A 23189-nucleotide genomic window follows, 5' to 3' on the forward strand; every position below is an offset into this window, starting at 1 on the left:
ACCGCAACCTCCGCCTCCCAGGTTCAAGCGATTCTCCTGCCTCAGCCTCCCGAGTAGCTGGGATTACAGGCATCCACCACACCCAGCTAATTTTTTTGTATTTTTAGTAGAGGTGGGGTTTCACCATGTTAGCCAGGATGGTCTCGATCTCCTGACCCCGTGACCCGCCTGCCTCGGCCTCCCAAAGTGCTGGGATTACAGGCATGAGCCACCGTGCCCGGCCTGCACTGCATACTTATTAGCAAATGTTTATTGAGCCCCCATTTTGAATAGCATCAATGTGGAGCTACAAGGAGAAACAAGAATACCTGAAATTACAGAATTTGAGGAGACAGCTCCGTGAGATAGGGGTGAGGGAAACAGCCTAGGAGACAACTGGGAATTTTGAAAGATTCACAAGGCAAAGCTGTCAAAACAGCTTCCTTTGAGATGGGCACATCCCATGTCTGAACTGTCCAGTGTACTAGCCACTGGCTGCATGGAGCTTCTGCATATGGTAGGCTAATGACTTAGGAACTGGATTTAATTTATTTTTGAGACAGTCTCCCTTTGTTAACCAGGCTGGAGTGCAGTGGCACGATCCTGGCTCACTGCAACCTCCGCCTCCGAGGTTCAAACAATTCTCCTGCCTCAGCCTCGTGAGTAGCTGGGATTACAGGCACCCACTACCACTCCCAGCTAATTTTTGTATTTTTTTAGTAGAGACAGGGTTTCACCATGTTAGCCAGCCTGGTCTTGAACTCCTCACCTCAGGTGATCTGCCTGCCTTGGCCTCCCAAAGTGCTGGGATTATAGGTGTGAGCCACCACGCCCGGCCATAAGTTTAAAATTCTCATAGTCACATATAGTGAGTGGCTAATGTATTGGACAGTGCAGCTCTTAGCTACCAACAATGCCCTGCAGGGCACTGAAATCAAAGAGAATTTCAGCAAGATGAACAATTCCCACAAGAGCAGCAGTGATAACAGGAACATTAATCAAACGTCGATCCCCCAAATTCTGAGATCTAAAGATGCATGTCACTTTCACTGAGTCCTATATTTCGATGTACCCTAAATTCTGTTTTTAGAAGTCTGCCTCTGGCTAAGGCAGCTCCGGACGAGCCCCCCAACAAAGGCCCTCTGAGGTGGCGGTAGCGCCTGCAGGGACCACTAGCAGCCGCAGGCTGAGGGGAGGTCGGGACCGAGGCAGGGCAGCTATATCCCACCAGAGGAAGGCAGAGTATCCCGGCAGGGGAGGAGCAGCCCCCCGTGCCAGGCCTCCCGATGTCCCCAGGCTGCAGCCCCAGGCCGCAAAATCCCCACCTCCAGTTCAGGGCAAGAAGAGTCCAAGACTCCTATGCCAACAACTGATAAAAATCCCAAAGAAGGAAAAGAGGAAGATGATTCTGCCCTCCCTCAGTAAGTTTACATTGCTGCATCCAGACCTAGCCGGGGATGGTGCAGTAGGAGCAGGACATGTGTTTCTCCTCATGGTGACACAGAACACCTGAAGCTTTTGGTGCAAGACTGGTTCGTAGCAGCTCGTCTGCAAATCAGAACCAAATACAGACCAACTCGATTATGATGTTGGAGAAGAGCATCAGTATCCAGGTGGCGTTAGCAAGGAGGAAGAAGAAGAGACATTAATCAGTAAAGAGGAGATGCCATTCAAAGATGACCCAAGAGATGAGACCTACAAACCCCTCTTAGAAAGGGAAACCCCAAAGCCACGCGAAAATCAGGGAAGGTGAAAGGAGAGAAGGAGAAGGAAATTAAAGTGGAAGTACAGGTGGAGGTGAAAGAAGAGGAGAATGAAATTAGGGAGGATGAGGAACCTCCGAGGAAGAGAGGAAGAAGATGGAAAGATGGCAAAAGTCCACATTTACCCAGAAGGAGAAAAAAGCCTCCAACCCAGTATGTCCGTTGTGAGATGGAAGGATGTGGAACTGTCCTTGCCCATCCTGGCTATTGACAGCACCACGTTAAATAGCATTTGTTGAAGAAAAAATATGTATGTCTGCATCCCTCCTGTGGACGACTCTCTAGGCTCCAGAAGCAACTTCTGTGACATGCCAAACATCATACAGATCAAAGGGATTCTGTCTGTGAATACTGTGCTCAGGCCTTCAAGAGTTCCCACAATCTGGTAGTGCACCAGATGATTCACATTGGCCAGAAGCCATTATTACAGTGTGAGATCTGTAAATTTACTTCTTGACAAAAGGCATCTCTTAATTGGCACATAAAGAAGCATGAGGCCAGGCGCGGTGGCCCATGCCTGTAATCCCAGCACTTTGGGAGGTCAAGGCGGGTGCATCACCTGAGGTCAGAAGTTCGAGACCACCCTGGCCAACATGGTGAAACCTCGTCTCTACTAAAAATACAAAAATTAGCTGGGCGTGGTGGTCCATACCTGTAGTCCCAGCTACCCGGGAGGCTGAGGTGGGAGAATTGCTCGAACCCATGAGGCAGAGGTTGCAGTGAGCTGGAATCATGCCACTGCACTCCAGGCTGGGCGACAGAGTCAGACTCTGTCTCAAAAAGATAATTAAGGCCGGGTGCACGCGGTGGCTCACGCCTGTAATCCCAGCACTCTGGGAGGCCGAGGTGGATGGATCACGAGGTCAGGAGATAGAGACCATCCTGGCTAACACGGTGAAACCCCATCTCTACTAAAGATACAAAGAATTAGCTGGGCATGGTGGTGGGCACCTGTAGTCCCAGCTACTCGGGAGGCAGGAGAATGGCGTGAACCCAGGAGGCAGAGCTTGCAGTGAGCCGAGATGGCACCACTGCACTCCAGCCTGGGGCACAGAGCGAGACTCCGTCTCAAATAAATAAATAAATAAATAAAGTAAAAATTAAAGTCTGTCTCTTAGCCCAGGCGTGGTGGCTCACGCCTGTAATCCCAACCCTCTGGGAGGCTGAGGCAGGTGGATCACAAGGTCAGGAGTTCAAGACCAGCCTGGTCAAGATGGTGAAACCTCGTCTCTACTAAAAATACAAAAATTAGTTGGGTGTGGTGGCGGGTGCCTGTAATCCCAGCTACTCGGGAGGCTGAGGCAAAGAATTGCTTGAACCCGGGAGGCGGAGGTTGCAGTGAACTGAGATCGCGCCACTGCACTCCAGCCTGGGTGACAGAGCAAGACTCCATCTCAAAATAAATAAATAAAGTCTGCCTCTTTATCACTAATGCTGTCAAACAAAATTATGAAAACTGTTTTAAGGAAACATTGGGGAATAGTGAAAAGATTAATCTTTTGATGATAACCTTTTTTGTTTGTTTGTTTGTTTGTTTGTTTTGAGACGGAGTCTCGCCTCCCGGGTTCAAGCCATTCTCCTGCCTCAGCCCCCGGAGTAACTGGGATTACAGCCACGCACCACCACGCCTAGCCAATTTTTATATTTTTGGTAGAGACAGGGTTTCACCATGTTGGCCAGGCTGGTCTTGAACTCCTGGTCTCAAGTGATCCGCCCACCTCGGCCTCCCAAAGTGCTGGTATGAGCCACTGCACCCAGCCAATAACCTCTTTTCTAATTATTTTTGCCTTTTCAGTGGGCATATAACCCGTGTGTTGAATTTCAGTCTGGGCACCATGGCTCATGCCTATAATTCCAGCATTTTCAGAGGCAAAAGTGGGAGTATTGCTTGAGCCCAGGAGTTAGAGACCGGCTTGGGAAGCATAGCAAGACCCCGTCTGATTAAAAAACAAAAAGAACGAAAGGAAGACAGAAGAAGGAAACAAACCCAACATGTTCACCTTTTAGGTTTCTGATATTTATATTTTGTAATGCTACTAATATGGGCCCTGCACAGGAATACTTCCAGATTCACAGACTGATGTCTTTGTAAATTCAGACCAACTTCTGTTTCCCAAGTCATATAAACACCCTGAGACCATGCATGTCCCAAATGCATTCTCCTTATTAATACAGAGTTTAACACATCCTCATATTCAAAGGGAACTGGAAGTTACGAGATATTTGAAAACCAATACTTTTTAAACGCAGCAGTGACAGAAGAAATAAACGATGGAAAGACTTGATCATGTAAAAATTTAAAACTTTAAAGTCACTTTTTGTTTGGAGATGGCCTTGCTCTGTTGTCCAGGCTGGTCTTGAACTCCTAGGAAACCACCCATTTCAGTCTCCCAAAGTACTGGGATTACAGGCATAAGCCATTGCACGCGACCAAAATCACTAACTTTTTAGGAAGTCAATAGACTGTCTAAAGATTTGATAAGATGTATAGCAGAGAACACAGACAAGGGTGAGGATATTTGTGGCCGGGCGCGGTGGCTCACACCTGTAATCCCAGCACTTTGGGAGGCCGAGGCGGGCTGATCACCTGAGGTCAGGAGTTCAAGACCAGCCTGGCCAACATGGCAAAACCTGGTCTCTACTAAAAATACAAAACTTAGCCAAGCGTGGTGGCGGGCAACTGTAATCCCAGCTACTCGGGAGGCTGAGGCAGGAGAATTGCTTGAACCTGGGAGGTGGAGGTTGCAGTGAGCCAAGATTGTGCCATTGTACTCCAGCCTGGGCAACAGAGTGAGACTCCATCTCCAACAAAAAAAAAAAAAAAAAAAAAAAAAAAGATGTCGGCCAGGTGCAGTGGCTCACGCCTGTAATCCCAGCACTTTGGGAGGCCGAGGTGGGAGGATCACGATGTCAGGAGTTTGAGATCAGCCTGGCCAACATAGTGAAACCCCGTCTGTACTAAAAATACAAAAAATTAGCCCTGCGTGGTGGCCATGCCTGTAATCCAAGCTACTCGGGAGGCTGAGGCAGGAAGGCAGAGGTTGCAGTGAGCGGAGATCACGCCATTGCACTCCAGCCTGAGCAACAGTGCAAAACTCTGTCTTAAAAAAAAAAAAAGAAAGAAAGATGTGTATATCAAGACCTTGGCTGGGTACAGTTGCTTATGCCTGTAATCCCAGCACTTCAGGAGGCCAAGGCCAGAGGATTGATTGCTTGTGGCCAGGAGTTCAAGACCAGCCTGAGCAACCATCTCTACACACACACACACCACACACACACACACACACACACACACACACACACACACACACACACACACACACACACACACACACACACACACACACACACACACACACCCCCACCTTAGCCAGGCATAATGGTGCATGCTTTTGGTCCCAGCTACTTGGGAGGCTGAGGTGGGAGGATTTCTTGAGCCCAGAAAGTCAACGCTGCAGTGAGCTATGATTGCACCACTGCATTCCACATTGCAGCCTGGGTGACAGAGCAAGACCCTGTCTCAAAAAAAAAAAAAAAAAAAAGGTCTTTTTTTTTTTTTTTTTTTTTTTGAGATGGAGTCTTGCTCTGTCGCCAGGCTGGAGTGCAGTGGCACTATCTTGGCTCACTGCAACCTCCGACTCCCAGGTTCAAGCGATTCTCCTGCCTCGGCCTCCCAAGTAGCTGAGACCACAGGCGCCCGCCACCATGCCCAGCTAATTTTTGTATTTTTAGTAGAGATGGGGTTTCACCATGTTGAGCAGGCTGGTCTTGAACTCTGGGGCTCAAATGGTCTGTTCTACTCGGCCTCCCAAAGTGCTGGGATTACAAGCGTGAGCCATCGCGGCCGGCGTTTTTTTTTTTTTTTTTTTTTTTTTTGAGACGGAGTCTGGGGTAGAGTGCAGTGTCACGATCTTGGTTCACTACAACCTCTGCCTCCCATGTTCAAGTGATTCTCCTGCCTCAGCATCCCGATTAGCTGGGATTACAGGTGTGAGCCACCATGCCTGGCTAATTTTTTTGCCTTTTTGGTAGATACAGGGTTTCACCATGTTGGCCTGGCTGGTCTTGAACTCCTGACCTCAAGTGATTCGCCCACCTCGGCCTCCCAAAATGCTGGGATTACAGGTGTGAGCCTCTGTGCCAGGCATGACCTCAATTTTTATTTATATTCTTTTTTTTTTTTAAGCTATATCTGCTGGAATGGAATTTTATTTTATTTTTTTTGAGACAGGATCTTGAAAGTTACGTTATAGAGAAAAATAGAACTCAGTAATATATAGAAAGTGACATACATGTTTAGATACCAGAATTTGGGGGGCAAAATTTTTTTTGACTCCAGTGTCTCCAGCTCAGGCTGGAGTGTAGTGTGTGATTGTTGCTCACTGTAGCCTTGAACTCTTGGGCTCAAGTGATCTTCCCACCTCAGCTTCCCAGGTAGCTGTGACTACAGGCACGCACCACCATGCCTGCTATTTTTTGTTTTTGTTTTTTTGTAAAGACAGAGTTTCCCTATGTTACCCAGACTGGTCTCAAACTCCTTGGCTCAAGTGATCTTCCCGCCTCAGCCTCCCAAAGTGCTGAGATAACAGGCATGAGCCACTGCACTGGGCTAATGAGCAACTTCTTTGTGTCAGGTGCTGTTGTATACACATGGGGATATAACAAGACAGGATGCCAGCTCTCAGGGTCTACAGCCTCAGTGTTGCAAGATACATACATATATATAAAGAAAATGTGCTGTTTCCATGGTTTCCTGTGTTAACTGTTTTCCTTTTCCAATTTCCAGTAGAGTGTTATTTATTCCCTTGTCATTTTCTTTTTTTCTTTGAGACACAGTCTGTCTCTGTTACCCAGGCTGGAGTGCAGTGGCAGGATCTCTGCTCATTGCAACCTCTGCCTCCCAGGTTCAAGAGATTCTCCTGCCTCAGCCTCCCAAGTAGCTGGGATTACAGGTGCTCACCACCATGCCCAGCTAATTTTTGTACTTTTAGTAGAGACAAGGTTTCACCATGTTGGCCATGCTGGTCTCGAACTCCTGACCTCAGGTGATCCGCCCTCCTCAGCCTCCCAAAGTCTTGGGATTCTAGGTGTGAGCCTCAGCTCCCGGCCACCATTGTCTTTTGACTTCTATTGTTGCTGATAAGAAATCTAACAGTCTAGGGCCGGGTGCAGTGGCTCACACCTGTAATCCCAGCACTTTGGGAGGCTGAGGTGGGCAGATCACGAGGTCAGGAGTTGGAGACCAGCCTGACTAACATGGTGAAACTCCGTCTCTACTGAAAATACAAAAATTAGCTGGGCATGGTGGTGGACGCCTGTAATTCCAGCTACTCAGGAGGCTGACGCAGGAGAATCGCTTGAACCCAGGAGGTAGAGGTTGCAATGAGCCGAGATCCTGCCACTGCACTCCAGCCTGGGTGACAGAGTGAGATTACTTCTCAAAAGTGGCTCACGCCTGTAATCCCAGCTCTCAGAGAGGCAAGAGGCAGGAGGATAGCTTGAGCCCAGGAGTTCGAGACCTGCCTGGGCAATATAGCGAGACCCCGTTCTCCAGAAAAAGGAAAAAAAAAAAAAAAAGAAAGAAAAAGAAATCTGACCGTCTCAATATTATTCCTTCATAGATAATCTGTTGTTTCTAGTTGCTTTTATGGTTTTGTCCTTGTTTTTTGTGTTTTACAATCTCACTACAAGATGTCTGGGTATGGCTTTATTTTTGTTTATTCTATTTGAGTGTTACTGTGCTTTTCCATCTGTGGATTCATGGCTTATACTTTAGGACAGTTCTTAGCATTGTCATATTAACTGCAGCAATTTTTTCATTCTCCCTCTTCTCTCCTTTGTTTTTCCTTTGAGACAAAGTCTCTCTCTGTTGCCCAGGCTGGAATGCACTGGCGTGATCTGGGTTCACTGCAACCCCTGCCTCCTGGGTTCAAGCGATTCTCCTGCCTCAGCCTCCTGAGTAGCTGGGATTACAGGTGGGCATCACCATGCCGGGCTACGTTTTGCATTTTTAGTAGAGATGGGGTTTCACCATGTTGGCCAGGCTTGTCTCAAACTCCTGACCTCAGGTGATATGCCTGCCTCAGCCTCCAAAAGTTCTGGGGTTTCAGGCATGACCCACTACACCTGGCCTCCCTCTTCTTTCCTTCTTGACTTTTATTCTATCTATACTGTATTTAACTTTTTTATTCTCTCTATATCTCAGCCTCTCTTACATATTTTGTATTTTTAAAAATCTCTTGGTGCTGTATTTTGAGTGATTTCCCTGAATCTATCTTTTAAACCACTAAGTATTTATTCAGCTATGACTAATCTCCTCTTTAATGTATCCACTGAGAGTTTTTATTTGTATTTTTTTTAATTTTTTTTTTTTTTTTGAGACAGAGTCTCCCTCTGTCGCCCACGCTAGAGTGCAGTGGTGCGATCTCGACTCACCACAACCTCCACCTCCCGGGTTCAAGTCATTCTCCTGCCTCAGCCTCCTGAGTAGTTGGGATTATAGGCGTGCGCCACCATGCCCGGCTACTTTTTTTTTTTTTTTTGTATTTTTAGTAGAGACAAGGTTTCACCATCTTGGCCAGGCTGGTCTCGAACTCTTGACCTTGTGATCTGCCCGTCTCAGCCTCCCATAGTGCTGGGATTACAGGTGTAAACCACTGCGCCTGGCCTTTATTATTTTTTAAACAGCTTTGATAGGACACGGTAGCTCACACCTGTAATCTCAGCACTTTGGGAGGCCGAGGCAGGTGGATTACCTGAAGTCAGGAGTTCGAGACCAGCTTGGGCAACATGGTGAACTACTTTACTAAAAATGCAAAAATTAGCAGGGTGTGGTGGTGGGCACCTGTAATCCTAGCTACATGAGAGGCTGAGGTGGGAGACTCGCTTGAACCTGCAAGGTGGAGGATGCAGTGAGCCCAGATTGTGCCAATGCACTCCAGCCTGGGCAACAGAGCGAGACTCTATCTCAAAAATAAATAAATAAAATAAACAGTTTTGTTGAAATATAATTTACATACCACAAAGTTCATTCATTTAAGGTACACTAATGATCTGTAGCATATTGACAGAGTTGTGCAACCATGATAAGTTACTATTTATTCATTTTTATTTTTATTTTTTGAGAGAGAGTCTCACTCTGTTGCCCAGGCTGGTGTGTCGTGGCGTAATCTTGGCTCACTGCAACCTCTGCCTCCAAGGTTCAAGCAATTCTCTAATTTTTGTATTTTTAGTATAGGTGAGGTTTCACTATGTTGGCCAGTATTTTTAATATAGGTGAGGTTTCACCATGTTGGCCAGGCTGGTCTTGAACTCCTGACCTCGGGTGATCTGCCCACCTCAGTGGGCACTCCAAAGTGCTGCAATCCCAAATCTCAGCACTCCCAAAGTGCTGGGATTACAGGTGTGAGCCACTGCACCTAGCCAAGTTTTTATATTTTGTTGTAGAAATGGGGGTCTCACTTTTTTGCCCAGACTGGTCTCAAACTCCTGGGCCCAAGCAATCCTCCTGCTTTGGCCTCCCAGGTATGGCCTTCCCCATACCTAGTCAGAGGAGGTCATCTTTCCTCCTATAGGTCTTGCCACATGGCTTGGCCTTACATGGGCCGGTGACCAACTGGCCACTTCTGTAACTTCTAGGTGGTTAAGCCTCAATAAACTGCCCAGCTATTGGTGCAGATTACCATAGGTGTCACCTCTTTGGTGTTCACCATCCACACGGCTTTGAGTTCAGCCCATTGGCTACTTTGTCCACACCTGGTATCAAACCATATGGTGTCAGTACTAGGGTGGACTGTGACAGCAGCCCAGGGAGCAGTAGCACCCCAGCTAGACCCATCTGTATACCATGCCTCATCAGGAATGGGGGGACAACCTTCCTTAAACGGTGAAGGCCCAGGGTCTGGGGGTGCCTCAGGCCCCATGCCCTTATCTTGCATTAGGACTACAGGTCCCAAGACCTCTTGCAACTCTGCTGCTAAGGGACTTGTACCCAGTGTATTCCGCTGCTCTAAGTAGGCGCCCCCCTTTGCCAAAGTGGATGTCTGCACTGTCCCAGTCCACGAGTTGTTACCCATGAACGTATTCATCCCACTGTTGAGTAAATCATCTGCATGATGACTGTAGCCCGTCCTACATGCTTTCATGAGCCTGAAGAGCGACATATACAGCTGCTAGCTGTTTCTCTATCAAAGAATACCGGAGCTCAGCTCCCTTCCATAGTGGGACCAAAAGCCTCCTGGCATTCTCAGGCGCTCCATGTGCTGCCACAGGCTCCAACCGAAACCATCTGTGGTCACATGCACATCCAGCTCAAATGGGTGCCCCTGGTCAACTACCCGTAGAGCTTGTGCCTGCTAAATAGCCTGCTTGGCTGCTAGGAAGGCGGTCTCAGCCACACCATACCAATCTCAGGCAAGAGGGGCACTGATGCTTCTAAATCTGCAAGAGAATCAGAGGTTAACATAATATTATCAATGAGACCATGACATAAGGTGGGGCTATGCATATAGCCCTGAGCAACACTGAAATTTCATTGTCACCATCCCATGAAGTCAAACTGTTCTTGGCTCTCTGGAAAAGAATGGATTAGCCAAGTCTACCACATAGTGCTACTGTCCCAATTCTGTTGTCAGGCAGTCCATCAGGTTTGTGATAGACGGCACAGCTGCCAAGCCATGTAAAATATCCACCCCTAGAATGTATTTACATAAGTGGCCAATGCCAAGGTGCAAAGATGCAGGTTTCACTTTCATTGATCAGTTTTCATAGCTGTCTATGAAGCCTTGCCTGGAAACTTATCCAGGTTTCCCATAGAAAAGGGTACAACCTGCACTGGTACCTACCAGCGCAAGCACCTACTGTACACATTAAACAGAAAAGAATCTATACCCCTGCCTGGCTGCAGCGTGTAGTCTTTGAGCTGAAGTGCCTGGGTGGGACTGGGTCGCATATCAATGTCCTTCTCCCACTTGGGCATTTTCTGGAATGCTGCTGCGGAGACAACTGTTCCCACAAAGTTAAGAGTACTTCATAGGGCTGCTTATAGATTGTTTTCTTGGTCAACACTGGCCAAAATCAAATCCACCCACACCTGTGAACATGTCACTCTTTGGGTCCCCCTTTCTCCCCTGGGGAGGCCCCTTGTGTGTGGGGCATCTTCCACTTCTTTACGGCGTGGACCCCTGGGTCCTGCTGACAGCATTCTGATGGACTACTGGGCCACTCCACAACGGGGGTTCTTCCTCCTCAGTATCACACCAAGTGGGGGTCTCTGGCCAAGACGATGGACCCAGGCCTGCATTCACAGCAGCTTCTAACTAATTTTCTGAGCTGTGTAGCTGGGCCTCCAGGCGCCCTGCCTGTACCTGGAGGGCCCTCACCTGCACTGCATCCCTCAGGGACTGGGTGTGTACTTCTCCTAGCGCAGTAAAAATGCCCACCAACTCTGCCGGCAAGAGCTTGCTCTTTCTCAGTGCTCCATGCTTCCAGCTGCCCCAGTGCCTTCTCCATGCTGGCGGGGGACCCATCCGCTGCTGCTCAGTTTACTACCGGAGCCCATCGGAGCAGCACAGCTGCCAACGGGTACCACAACCCATGTTGCAGCCACATGGCAGACCCAAAATCAGCAGAGACCAAAGGGTCACTTACCCCAGGATCCTGTTTGTGATGCCAATTGTCAGGTTTTAGCCCAAACTGAGGTCCGAAGGGAGTCGGTGAGGTGGTGAGTAGCTGGAAAAACACTCAGGGAAGCAGTTTGACATGGCTTTACCCTTCAAGTGTGAGCGAGCCTGGGCGTGAGCCATAGGTACAGCATCAGCAGGGTAGTTACACCTTTTAGAGACAATAGTGGCTTCAAGCCAAGCACGAGCCCACGTGGATGATCACATAATGCGCCTCACGTGGCGTGGTTACATAATGAGCGCAGTTGTGCGCCTGTGCTCCAAACTCACTGAGTCATCCTGGACTGGATGTCTGCCTCCGCCTATACTTGACCACAGCACATCCTTTTTCCTTACACCACTGCACTCCAGCCTCAGCCTGGGCAACATACGAAGGCTTCATCTCAAAAAAAAAAAAAAAAAAAGGGACCTAGTGTAAATAATAATAGGTTGCCACCCTATGTAAGATCCTACAGTTGGGCACGGCACGGTGGCTCACACCTGTATTCCTAGCACTTTGGAAGGCCAAGGTGGCTGGATCATTTGAGGCCGGGAGTTCGAGACCAGCCTGGCCAACATGGTGAAACTCCGTCTCTACTAAAAATATAAAAATTAGCTGGGCATGGTGGCATGCGCCTGTAATCCTAGCTACTCTGGAGGCTGAGGTGGAAGTTGCAGTGAGCTGAGATTGCGCCACTGTACTCCAGCCTGGGTGACAGAGTGCGATTCCATCTCAAAAAAATAAATAAATAAATAAAATAAAAAATAAATAAATCCTATGGAGCAGCTGTTGTCAAAACTTGAGTTCTTCAGGGTCTACTTCAAACTGACCTTTTCCGAAACTTGCTTCTGCCAGTAAACAAATTCTCAGAAAACAGAGGTGGTTTTCAAAATATTTAACAACCTAGGGGCTGCTGGCCTTAGTAAGGTCAGGCATTAGCCCTCCAATTGCTGGATGTGAGATCCTGAGATGGGGTGGTCAGAGGTTACTTATGGAAATATTTCAATACTTTTATAACTTTTATAGCCGCCGGGGAACTCCCTGGCTGAATCTCTCACTCTTTCTCACAAAGGCACAGAGGTTACTTATGGAAATATTTCAATACTTTTATAACTTTTATAGCCGCCGGGGAACTCCCTGGCTGAATCTCTCACTCTTTCTCACAAAGGCACAGAGGCCTTGTAACTCCCAGCTTCATTTGCATTGGAAATAGAGGAGGAGTAGGGCCCATGGTCATTGAGCCCAGGTGTTTGTGGTTAGCCACTGTTAAGTGTTTCCTGTATCTGATTGAAACATCACTTGCAACCCTTGGGGAATTTTAAAAAAAACACTCTAAGACAGGCCTTCCTGCTCTTATGATCTAGTGCTCTTATAACCTTCTCATTATTTGATATTTCATGAATTAAACATAGTTTATTGCGTACCCACCACATAGACTGGGACAAAAATGGAGAACAAGGCTGGGCAAAGTGCAATGGTGTTTACAACTGGTTGATTGATTATAACCACTCACAGATTTCTTTGTTCCTTCTCCATTCCCATTGCTTCACTTGACTAGCCTACCAAAAAAGAGAACAAGATGACAAGCTTCCAGATCTCCCACAGCCTATATTCTGGTGGGGAGAGACAGACCTAAAAAAAGCAGCTAATTAGAGTAGCCTGGGAATATGTATTACATTAGATATGGTGTGTATTAGTCTGTTTCCACGCTGCTGATACAGACATTCCCGAGACTCAGCAATTTACAAAATAAAGAGCTTTATTTGACTTGCAGTTCCACATGGCTGGGGAAGCCTCACAAACATGGCAGAAGGTAAGGAGGATCAAGTCACATCTTACATGGATGGTGGCAGGCAAAGAGAGCTTATGCAGGGAAAATCCCATTTTTAAAACCATCAGATCTCGTGAGACTCATTCACTATCATGAGAACAGCACAGGAAAGAACCCACCCCCATAATTCAATCACCTCCCACCTGGTTCCTCTTAAGACATGTGAGAATTTTGGGAGTTATAATTCAAGATGAGATTTGGGTGGGGACACAGGCAAACCATAACAATCCACCCCGACCCCTCCCAAATCTCATGTCCTCACATTTCAAAACCAGTCATGCCTTCCCAACAGCCCCCCTAAGTCTTAACTAGTTTCAGAATTAACTCAAAAGCCCACAGTCCAACATCTCATCTGAGACAAGGCAAATCTCTTCCACCTATGAGCCTGTAAAATCAAAAGCAAGCTAGTTACTTCCTAGGTACAATGCGGGTACAAGTATTGGGTAAATACAGCCATTCAGAATGGGAGAAATTGGCCAAAACAAAGGGATAACAGGGCAAGTCTGAAATCCAGTGTGGCAGTCAAATTTTAAAGGTCCAAAATGATCTCTTTGACGTCTGTCTCACATCCAGATCTCACTAATGCAAGAGGTGGATCCAGGCATTTCCATACAGCCTCTGAAATCTAGATGGAGGTTCCCAAACCTCAATTTGTGACTTCTGTGCACCTGCAGGCTCAACACCACATGGAAGCTGCCAAGGCTTGGGGCTTCTGCCCTCTGAAGCAACAGCTTGAACTGTACCTTAGCCCCATTTAGTCATGAATGCAGTGGCTGGGATGCAGGGCACCAAGTCCCTAGACTATACACAGCAGAGGGACCCTGGGCCCAGTCCATGAAACCATTTTTTCCTCTTAAACCTCCAGGCCTGTGATGGAAGGGGCTATAGCAGGGGTCTCTGATATGCCCTGGAGACATTTTCCTCATTGTTTTGGTGATTAACATTTGGCTCCTCATTACTTGTAGATATTTCTGCAGCTGGCTTGAATTCTCCTCAGAAAATGGGATTTTCTTTTCTATCACATGGTCAGTCTGCAAATTTTCCAAACTTTTATACTCTGTTTCCCTTTTAAAACTGAATGCTGCCAGGCGCGGTGGCTCACACCTGTAATCCCAGCACTTTGGGAGGCTGAGGCGGGCAGATCATCTGAGGTCGTGAGTTCGAGACCAGCCTGACCAACATGGAGAAACCCCATTTCTACTAAAAATACAAAAATTAGCCGGGCATGGTGGTGCATGCCTGTAGTCCCAGCTACCTGTGAGGCCAAGGCAGGAGAATTACTTGAACTTGGGAGGTGGAGGTTGCAGTGAGCTGAGATCATGCCACTTCACTCCAGCATGGGTGACAAAGCGAGACTTCATCTAAAAAAAAAATGGGTTGCTGCCTCCACAGTGAAGTGCAGAAGGTTTTACAGATGAGCTTAAGGAGGTGGTGTTTGATTTACATAGGACACGAAAGATTGGTTGGAACAGGTGTGCCATTTGCATAGGATGTGAAGAAGCTGGCCACCTCCACCCTAATCTTTTATTATGAAAATAGGTGCTCTACCTGGCCAGCACCATGTTGCCTGTTCCTTTACTGTACATGTGGTGACAAAGAAAAGGAAGACGGAGCTTACATGTTGAACATACCTGGCTTCCAGGTAGCCCTTTTCTATTGGCACAGTTGCCGGCATTCACCTGTGCAAACTTCTAGCTTGCTTATCAATGTCTGCAACTCGCTTTTTCAGGCTGCTCTTTGTTAGAAAAGAAATGATTTTGGGGGTGCTTTTTGTTAAAAGGAAAGCCTTTCCAAGGATTCCTTTCCCCTCACTATCTGCCTAAATAATTTCTTTCTAGATCCTATATCATATCTCCCCCCGCAGGAGTGGTAACCCTAACTGTTGTTAGGGGATGTTGGATGACAACCTTTTTTTTTTTTTTTGGCCACTTTCTGCTGAAGAGGCGCATCTTGGGAACAGCATCTAGGGCTTTTCCTGCGGTTGATTTAAGGGTCCTCGGAAGAAGGGCGTGTCCATATGTGGTTCCATCTGCAGCACCATTTGGAGTTTAATTGCTTCTAGGCAATAAGAGACAAATTTTACACTAAGGTTTAGAATATAGCATTTATTGTGGCCGGGTGCAGTGGCTCACGCCTGTAATTCCAGCACTTTGGGAGGCCGAAGCAGGCAGATCATGAGGTCAGGAGATTGAGACCATCCTGGATAACACAGTGAAACCCCGTCTCTACTAAAAAATGCAAAAAAATTAGCCGGGTGCAGTGGCAGACACCTGTAGTCCCAGGTACTCGGGAGTCTGAGGCAGGAGAATGGCATGAACCCGGGAGGTGGAGCTTGCAGCAAGCTGAGATCATGCCACTGCACTCCAGCCTGGGTGACAGAGTGAGACTCTGTCAAAAAAAAAAGAAAATAGCACTTATTTATTTTTATTTTATTTTATTTTTCATGGGTTTTTTTGTGTGTTTTTTTTGTTTTTTTTCCAGACAGAATCTTGCTGTGTCGCCCAGGCTGGAGTGCAGTGGCGCAATCTCGGCCCACTGCAAACTCTGCCTCCCGGGTTCAAGCAATTCTCTGCCTCAGCCTCCTGAGTAGCTGGGATTACAGGCACCTACCACCATGCCCAGCTAATTTTTGTATTTTTAGTAGAGACGGGCTTTCACCATCTTGGCCAGGCTGGTCTTGAACTCGTGACCTCGTGATCTCCTTGCCTTGGACTCCCCAAATGCTGGGATTACAGGCATGAGCCACCATGCCTGGCCCAGAATATAGCATTTAAATATGAGTATTAATTTCCACTATTGGCCAGGTGTGGTGGCTGACACCTGTAATCTCAGCACTTTGGGAGGCCGAGGCGGGCAGATCACCTGAGGTCAGGAGTTTGAGACCAGCCTGGCCAACATGGTGATACCCTGTCTCTACTAAAAATAAAAAAATTAGCTGGGCATGGTGGCATGCACCTTTAATCCCAGCTACCTGGGAAGCTGAGGAAGGAGAATCGCTGGAACTCAGGAGGCAGAGGCTGCAGTGAGCCAAGATCGTACCAATGCACTCCAGCCTGTGTGACAGAGCAAGACTCCATCAAATTAAAAAAAAAAAAATTACCACTATTATAGGGAGTACTATAGACTACAACCATGACAGTAGAGTTTGTTTGATACCTGCTAGCCATTCTGATGGGTTATACTACTGGTTTGCCTTCAGCAGGTGTTACTGTACTTTATCAGAAGCATTAATATAAAAGTAACATTTTTTTTTTTTGAGACAGAGTCTTGCTCTGTCGCCTAGGCTGGAGTGCAGTGGCGTGATCTCAGCTCACAGCAACCTCTGCCTCCTGGGTTCAAGCAATTCTTCTGCCTCAGCCTCCCAAGTAGCTGGGACTACAGGCATGCACCACCATGCCCAGTTAATTTTTGTATTTTTAGTAGAGATGGAGTTTTACCACGTTGGCCAGGCTGATCTCCAACTCTCGACCTTGTGATCCGCCTACCTCGGCCTCCCAAAGTTCTGGGATTACAGGCGTGTGCCACTGCGCCTGGCCTAAAAGTAACCTTTTTTTAAATGGATAAGTGGCTAGAGTAACTTTATTTTTATATTTTATTATTTTATTTTTATTATTATTCTTTGAGACAGAGTCTTACTCTGTTGCCCAGACTGGAGTGCAGTGGCATGATCTCAGTTCACTGCAACCTCCACCTCCTAGGTTCAATCTGTTCTCCTGCCTCAGCTTCCTGAATAACTGGGATTACAGGTGCCTAGCTAATTTTTGTATTTTCGGTAGAGATGATGTTTCACCATATAGACCAGGCTGGTCTCAAATTCCTGACCTCAGGTGATCCACCTGCCTCGGCCTCCCAAAGTGTTGGGATTACAGGTGTTAGCCACCGTGCCTGGCCAAGGGGATTATTTTTAAGACAGACTTCATAAGCATTAACAACCTGTTTGACTGTTTTTATTAAGTTCTCTCCTGAAAAAACTCTGAGCACACTGGTAAGTTTTATCCTTTCCCAAGTGAAAACCTTGGTGAAGGATTTTAAGGACTTTCCACTGGCTGGAGGCTGGTAAGTGGAGCTTGCTATCCTGTGACTGTAGCCATCCTGAGGGCTGAAAAGTTTACCCTGGAAAGATGGCCTATTCTATCTCTGCAGGGGAGTAATGAGGCTTAATTTCTCTTATGGAGCCTTCCCAGATGAGAGGGGCTTCAAGTGTGTTGATGCTCTGAGGCTTCCTTGCTGCTGACTTGGCTGCCTGATGAGATAACTTGCTTCCTTCGGCTATTTAATTTGTTCCCTTCTGGTGTCTCTTACAATGCATCACTGCTACCTCTCATGGAAGGAAAACTGAGGATAATAACCTGTTAATTTCCTGGCAGTATTTTATAGGGGATCCATTAGCAGTAAGAAAGTGTCTTTCCTTCCAAATGGCAGCATGAACATGAAGAACTAAGAAAGCATACTTGGAGTCTGTAAATGTTAGCTAGCTTTCCCTTGCTTAATTCAAGTGCTCTTGTAAGAGCTATCAGTTTAGCTAGTCGAGTGTTTGTGCCTGGAGAGAGGGGTACACTTTTAATAACATCATTCAGAGTGACTACTGCATATCCTGCCTTCTGGACTCCCTGCTTCAGAACAGAGCTTCCATCCATGAAGAGGGTACAGTCTGGATGAATTGGGACTACAGCCTCATTAATGAGGTGGGGGTCCTGAACTAATCTCCATTCCCCACTGGGTTTTTGCACTCCTAATATTGGGGTGCAGGACCTTAACAGTGCAGGACCTGTTACAGGGTTTCAGGAGGTCCTGCATCTTTAGGTTCATAATGGCTTCTAGCACTTTCCCAGCTTCTGGCTTTAGGGGATCTTGTTTCTGGTTAGGAAAAGAAGTAGGATCCTTATGATGGATCCAGACTGGCCTAGCAGTTATAGCTTGACCTATTCTTCCTTGAGTTGCCCACACTTCTGGATTAATATTAGCTTCCACCAGGGGAAAGAGTTTGTCCGGGGCTATAAGGATGCTGGCCCTCATGTAAGCTAAAATGTGTTTACCTAATAAAGGAGTGGGATTTTTCAGGCATGATGAAAAAGGCACGTGTAAATAATAGCCCCCCCCCCCCAACTACAACTAAGGGGTTGAGAAAAATATCAGGTTAGAACCTTTCCTGAGACACCCATCACAGTTGTGCTATGGGAAGAGGGGAGTCTTGGATTAAAGGGAAGAAGAGAGAAGCTGGCTCCAGTGTCCAGAAGGAGGTCACCCTCCTTCCTTCGATTTCCAGAATCACCTGGGGCTCCTGTGCAGTAATGGCAGTTCAAGCTGCTGGAGCTGGAGGTTTAAGCCCCAGGACCAGTAAGTCCTGTGGGACAATCTGTGAGACTGGTTCTGAACCCAGGGACCTCCATCTCTAGGGGCAGTCCAGTTTCCAGTGGTCTCTGCCACAGGCTGGACAGGGTCAAGGTTACTTCCTCTTGTTGCCTGGGCAACAAGGTTCCTTCTTAAAGTGCCCTGACTTGCCACACCAGTAGCAACTAGTGGATTCACCTTAGGGATCCTGGACTTTGCAAGCCTGCAAAGCAGCTACTAGAGCCTCTGTCTTCCTCTTGTGTTTCCTTTCTTCATCTTGGGCGTCCTCCTGGTCTCTTTTATAAAAGACCGAGGTGGCCTCCCTCAGGAGGTTTTCCAAGGTGCTATCTGGTCCTATAGCCTCCTTCTGCAATTTCCCTCTAATATTGGGAGCTGCCTATATAATAAACTTGTCCTTGAGAATGAGCTGTTCCTTGACTGAATCAGGGAATAAAGAGGTGTGTTTTATAAGTGCCTCTCTCAGATTTTCCGTAAAGGCTGTGGGTTTCTTATCTGGCTTTTGGTCTAACATGCACAGTTTAATTAAGAGGTTTGGTCCTAGGTTTTCATAGGTCCTCCAATATGCACATTGAAAAGTGTTTCCTTTTCCATTCTGTGGAATAGAAAAAGGCTTCCATTCTGTGGAGTTATTGGGGTTCCAATCAGGGTTGTCAAAAGGTACTGCCTCTCTTCCCATTGGGAATTATCATTCCCCTATTTCTTGACTTTCCCTATTTACTCTTTTCCTTTTTGGCCTACTATAGGAGAAATATTGCTCATCTCTGAACTTATCTGCTGCCTGGAGAGCTGCCTGTTTTTCAGCTGTGGTCAGGCTTTGGCTTAAGAGCAGCATAACATCCCTCCATGAGAGGTAAAATACCTGAGTTAAATTTTGGAAAGCTGCTACTTATTGGGATCATCAGAAAATCAGCCCAAGCCTCCCTTTATTTGCCTAAGGTCCTGCAATGAGAAGGGAACTTGAACCCTAGTGGCATTACCTCCATTGCGCATTTCCTGTAGGGGTAAGAGTGAAGCTGGGGGAGTGGAGAGTTTTAGAGATGGTGGAGCTGGAGGGGCTGATGGTGCAGTTGGAGGGATCCCCAAATAAGGAGGGAAAAAGTGGTTCATACACTGAACAGCTGCTTCAGATGATTCCCCCGGAAATTGCTTCTCTAGTTTTGGGGATTCATTCCCTTTGCGCCTGCCTGATATGACTGCTAAAAGAGTGGGGTCCATTGTGTAACACTTCCAAAGATCTAGTAAGGCCATACCCTTGTGAAAAAGAAAATGAGCCGCCACTTTTTTCTTCAAAGTCTTGGGGTTAAAGGAGTCCCAGTGCTTCAGTATGCACTCCAGAGGAGTGCAGTGGATGCAGACGTGACCCTCAGCCATGGAACCGGAGGAACCAAGCGATTAGTATTAGTCACGCTCACCCATGCAGCTCCAGTCCTCCACTTGTGATATTCCTTTGACTTCTTAGACTTGTGTGATCTGTGTGATTCTCTGATAAATGGATCTTGGGAAAGACTATGTAACAGTTGCATTTGGGCAAGGCCCCTTAATGGAGGGAGTGTGCTGGTTTGAGCTCTATAAATAGCTATTATGTCCTGGACTAAAGTATTTATTCTTGCCAGGCATGGTGGCCCATGCCTGTAATCCCAGCACTTTGGGAGGTGGGTGGATCACCTGAGGTCAGGAGTTCGAGACCAGCCCGACCAATATGGTGAAACCCCATCTCTACTAAAAATACAAAAATTAGCCGGGTGTGGTGATGGGTGCCTGTAGTCCCAGCTACTCGGGAGGCTGAGGCAGGAGAATCGCTTGAACCCGGGAGGCAGAGGTTACAGTGAGCCAAGATCGTGCCACTGCACTCCAGCCTAGGTGACAGAGCGAGACTCCATCTCAAAAAAAAAAAAATGTATTTATTTTTAGGCAGTGACTGTGATTAACTTCTGGACATGAAATTCCCTTAATATTGAAGTACCATTTTGACTGGAGGCAGAGTAGGTGCTTTAAAAGACTGTAGGGACCAAATGGCAGTTTTTCTGCTGATGGGACAATATCAAGACTAAAATTTGGTTTTGGAGGACATTTTTCTCCTTACTGTTGAAGGCAGAGTTTTCCTGTTCAGAGAAGGGGACTTAAAGCCTGGTCTCTAGCAGAGGAGCACAAAAAGGGAAGAGAATTGGGAGGCTAGAGTGTTTGGGAAAACGACTGACAATGTGCTTCATGGAGAGGATTCCTATTCCACTAGATGGCTCTGTTGACCTTGAAATGCCATGTGCTCTCTGAGCCAAGGGTAAAGAAAGACACATTCAATGGGGGTTGGAGGGAACCCTCTGTTCCTATAAAATCACAAAAATGGCAATCCCTTGATCTATATTCCCGGTTACTATGGCATTTGCTGATCTTGCGTAACAGAATTACTTCCCTGAACTGTAAAAGTTCCTGCAGCACTGCATACAGAGAGGGCTTAGGAGACATGGCTGTCGAAAATAGGAAGGGAGGAAAATTGTGATAGAAAAAGCTGGAGATCCTGTTGCTGACACCCAACAGGCAGTCAGTGGCTGAAGTTAGTCCAGAAGCCTTTGGGTAGCACCAGGGTGTTGCCCTGGACAGGAACTATGAGTTGCCTCTAGACCTCTTCCAGCTCCACATGATGGCTAGGCTCTCCGTGAAAGGAAACCAGTTTGAAACAAAGCCAACATTCACAGCACCCTGAAGGCACTGAAGGATTCACTAAATTCTCCCCAGAAAGCTTCCTGCCTGAGTCTTGAGATTGGTGGCATGCCCTAAAGGCATATAGATGGCCATCAGATGCCCAGCATTTTGTTTAATTTTAAAATGGAGAATGAGAGGCCTCGAAATAAAAGGAAAGGGTTGGGGTCTGCTCTTATACTCACCCTTCCAATGAATCTACCTTGGATCTTGGATGAGCCTCCACAATGAAGTGGCGTCATTGGCTGGGGTAAATACCTGAGATTCATTGTCTCACAGACACAGAACACTAGGATGCGGACACACAATGAGTGAGGTTCAGAGCAGAAATTTCATAGGTGAAAGAAAGAGAAGAGATCTCTTCACAGAGAGGTGTCCTGGAGAAAATGGGTTGCTGCTTCCGCAATGAAGTGCAGGAGGTTTTATAGATGAGCTTGAAGAGGTGGTGTTTGATTTACATAGGGTATGAAAGATTGTTCGGACCAAGTGTGCCATTTGCATAGTGTGCAAAGAGGCTGGCTTCCCCACCCTAATCTTTTATTATGCAGATGGGTTCTTTATCTGGCTGGCACCATGTTACCTGGTTCTTTACTGTACACGTGGTGACAAAGAAAAGGGAGGATGGAAAAAAAAAAAAAGAAAAGGGAAGACGGAGCTTCCATGTTGAACATACTTGGCTTCCAGGTAGCCCTTTCTATTGGCACAGTTGCCAGCATTCACCTGTGCAAGCTTCTAGCTTGCTTATCAATGTCTGCAACTTGATTCTTCAGTCTGCTCTTTGTTAGAAAAGAAATTATTTTGGGGCTGCTTTTTGTTAAAAGAAAAGCCTTGCCAAAGACTCCTCTACCCTCACTATCTGCCTAAATAAATTCTTTCTAGCTCCTGTATCACAAGGATCCAGTTATGAGAAAAGCTACTGGGGGGGTAGAGTCGATGAGCGGGTAGGAGCATGAGTGCAGAAGAAACAAGCTGGAGTGGCTGGAGCTTCTTGAGTCAGGGAAAAATGAAAACACCTGTTTCAGGTATAAACAGACCTGGATTATGGCTCATGAGGTTTGGATTTCACACCCAGCACACTGGTACATTGTTTGGAGGTTCTAAGCAAGGAGGAGAATGAGATCTGATTTTTCTTTTTTTGAGATTGAATCTCTGTCACCAGGCTGGAGTGCAGTGGCACGATCTTGGCTCACTGCAACTTCCACCTCCCAGGTTCAAGTGATTCTCCTGCCTCAGCCTCCTGAGTAGCTGGGATTACAGGCATGTGCCACGATGGCCGGCTAATTTTTGCATTTTTAGTAGAGATGGGTTTTTGCCATGTTGGCCAGCTGGTCTCAAACTCCTGACCTGAAGTGATCTACCTGCCTTGGGCTCCCAAAGTGTTAGGATGACAGGCATGAGCCACCGCACCTGACCTGATTTTGTCTTAAACAGGTCATTCTGGCTGCAATATAGAAAGTGCATTGCAGGAGGGGAAACTGATGAAAACGGAATCAGAGAGGATAGGTGACCATTACAGCAGTAAGCAAGAATGGATTGGATTAGAGCAGGGCTCAACATCCCTTTCTTTTGCAAAGGGTCAGAGAACATTTCAGGCTTTGTGGGCTACTTATGGTTTCTGTCATATGCTCTTAGTCTTTTTTTTTTTCTTTTCATTTACTTATTTTTAGGGATGGAGGTCTTGCTATGTCGCCCAGGCTGGCATCAAACTTTTGGACCGAAGGGATCCCTGTGCCTCAAGTCTCTTGAGTAGCTGGGACTACAGGTGTAGATCACCGTCTCCACCTTCTTCTTCTTCTTCTTTTTTTTTTTTTCTTTAAACAACCCTTCAAAAATGTAAAAGCCATTCTTAACTAGACTTCAGGCACAGTCTGTTGATATCCAGACCAGAATGATAGCAGTGTAGGTGA

The 23189-nt window shown here is 46.8% G+C and overlaps 1 pseudogene; it reads left to right on the plus strand.

The window, feature by feature from the left end:
• The first annotated feature begins 858 nt into the window (after positions 1 to 858).
• Positions 859 to 11409, plus strand: LOC129031268 (E3 ubiquitin-protein ligase ZFP91-like; annotated as a pseudogene).
• The last annotated feature ends 11780 nt before the right edge of the window (positions 11410 to 23189 follow it).

This window comes from Pongo pygmaeus, chromosome 11 (genome assembly GCF_028885625.2).
Source record: "Pongo pygmaeus isolate AG05252 chromosome 11, NHGRI_mPonPyg2-v2.0_pri, whole genome shotgun sequence".
In the NCBI taxonomy this organism is placed as follows: Eukaryota; Metazoa; Chordata; class Mammalia; order Primates; family Hominidae; genus Pongo; species Pongo pygmaeus.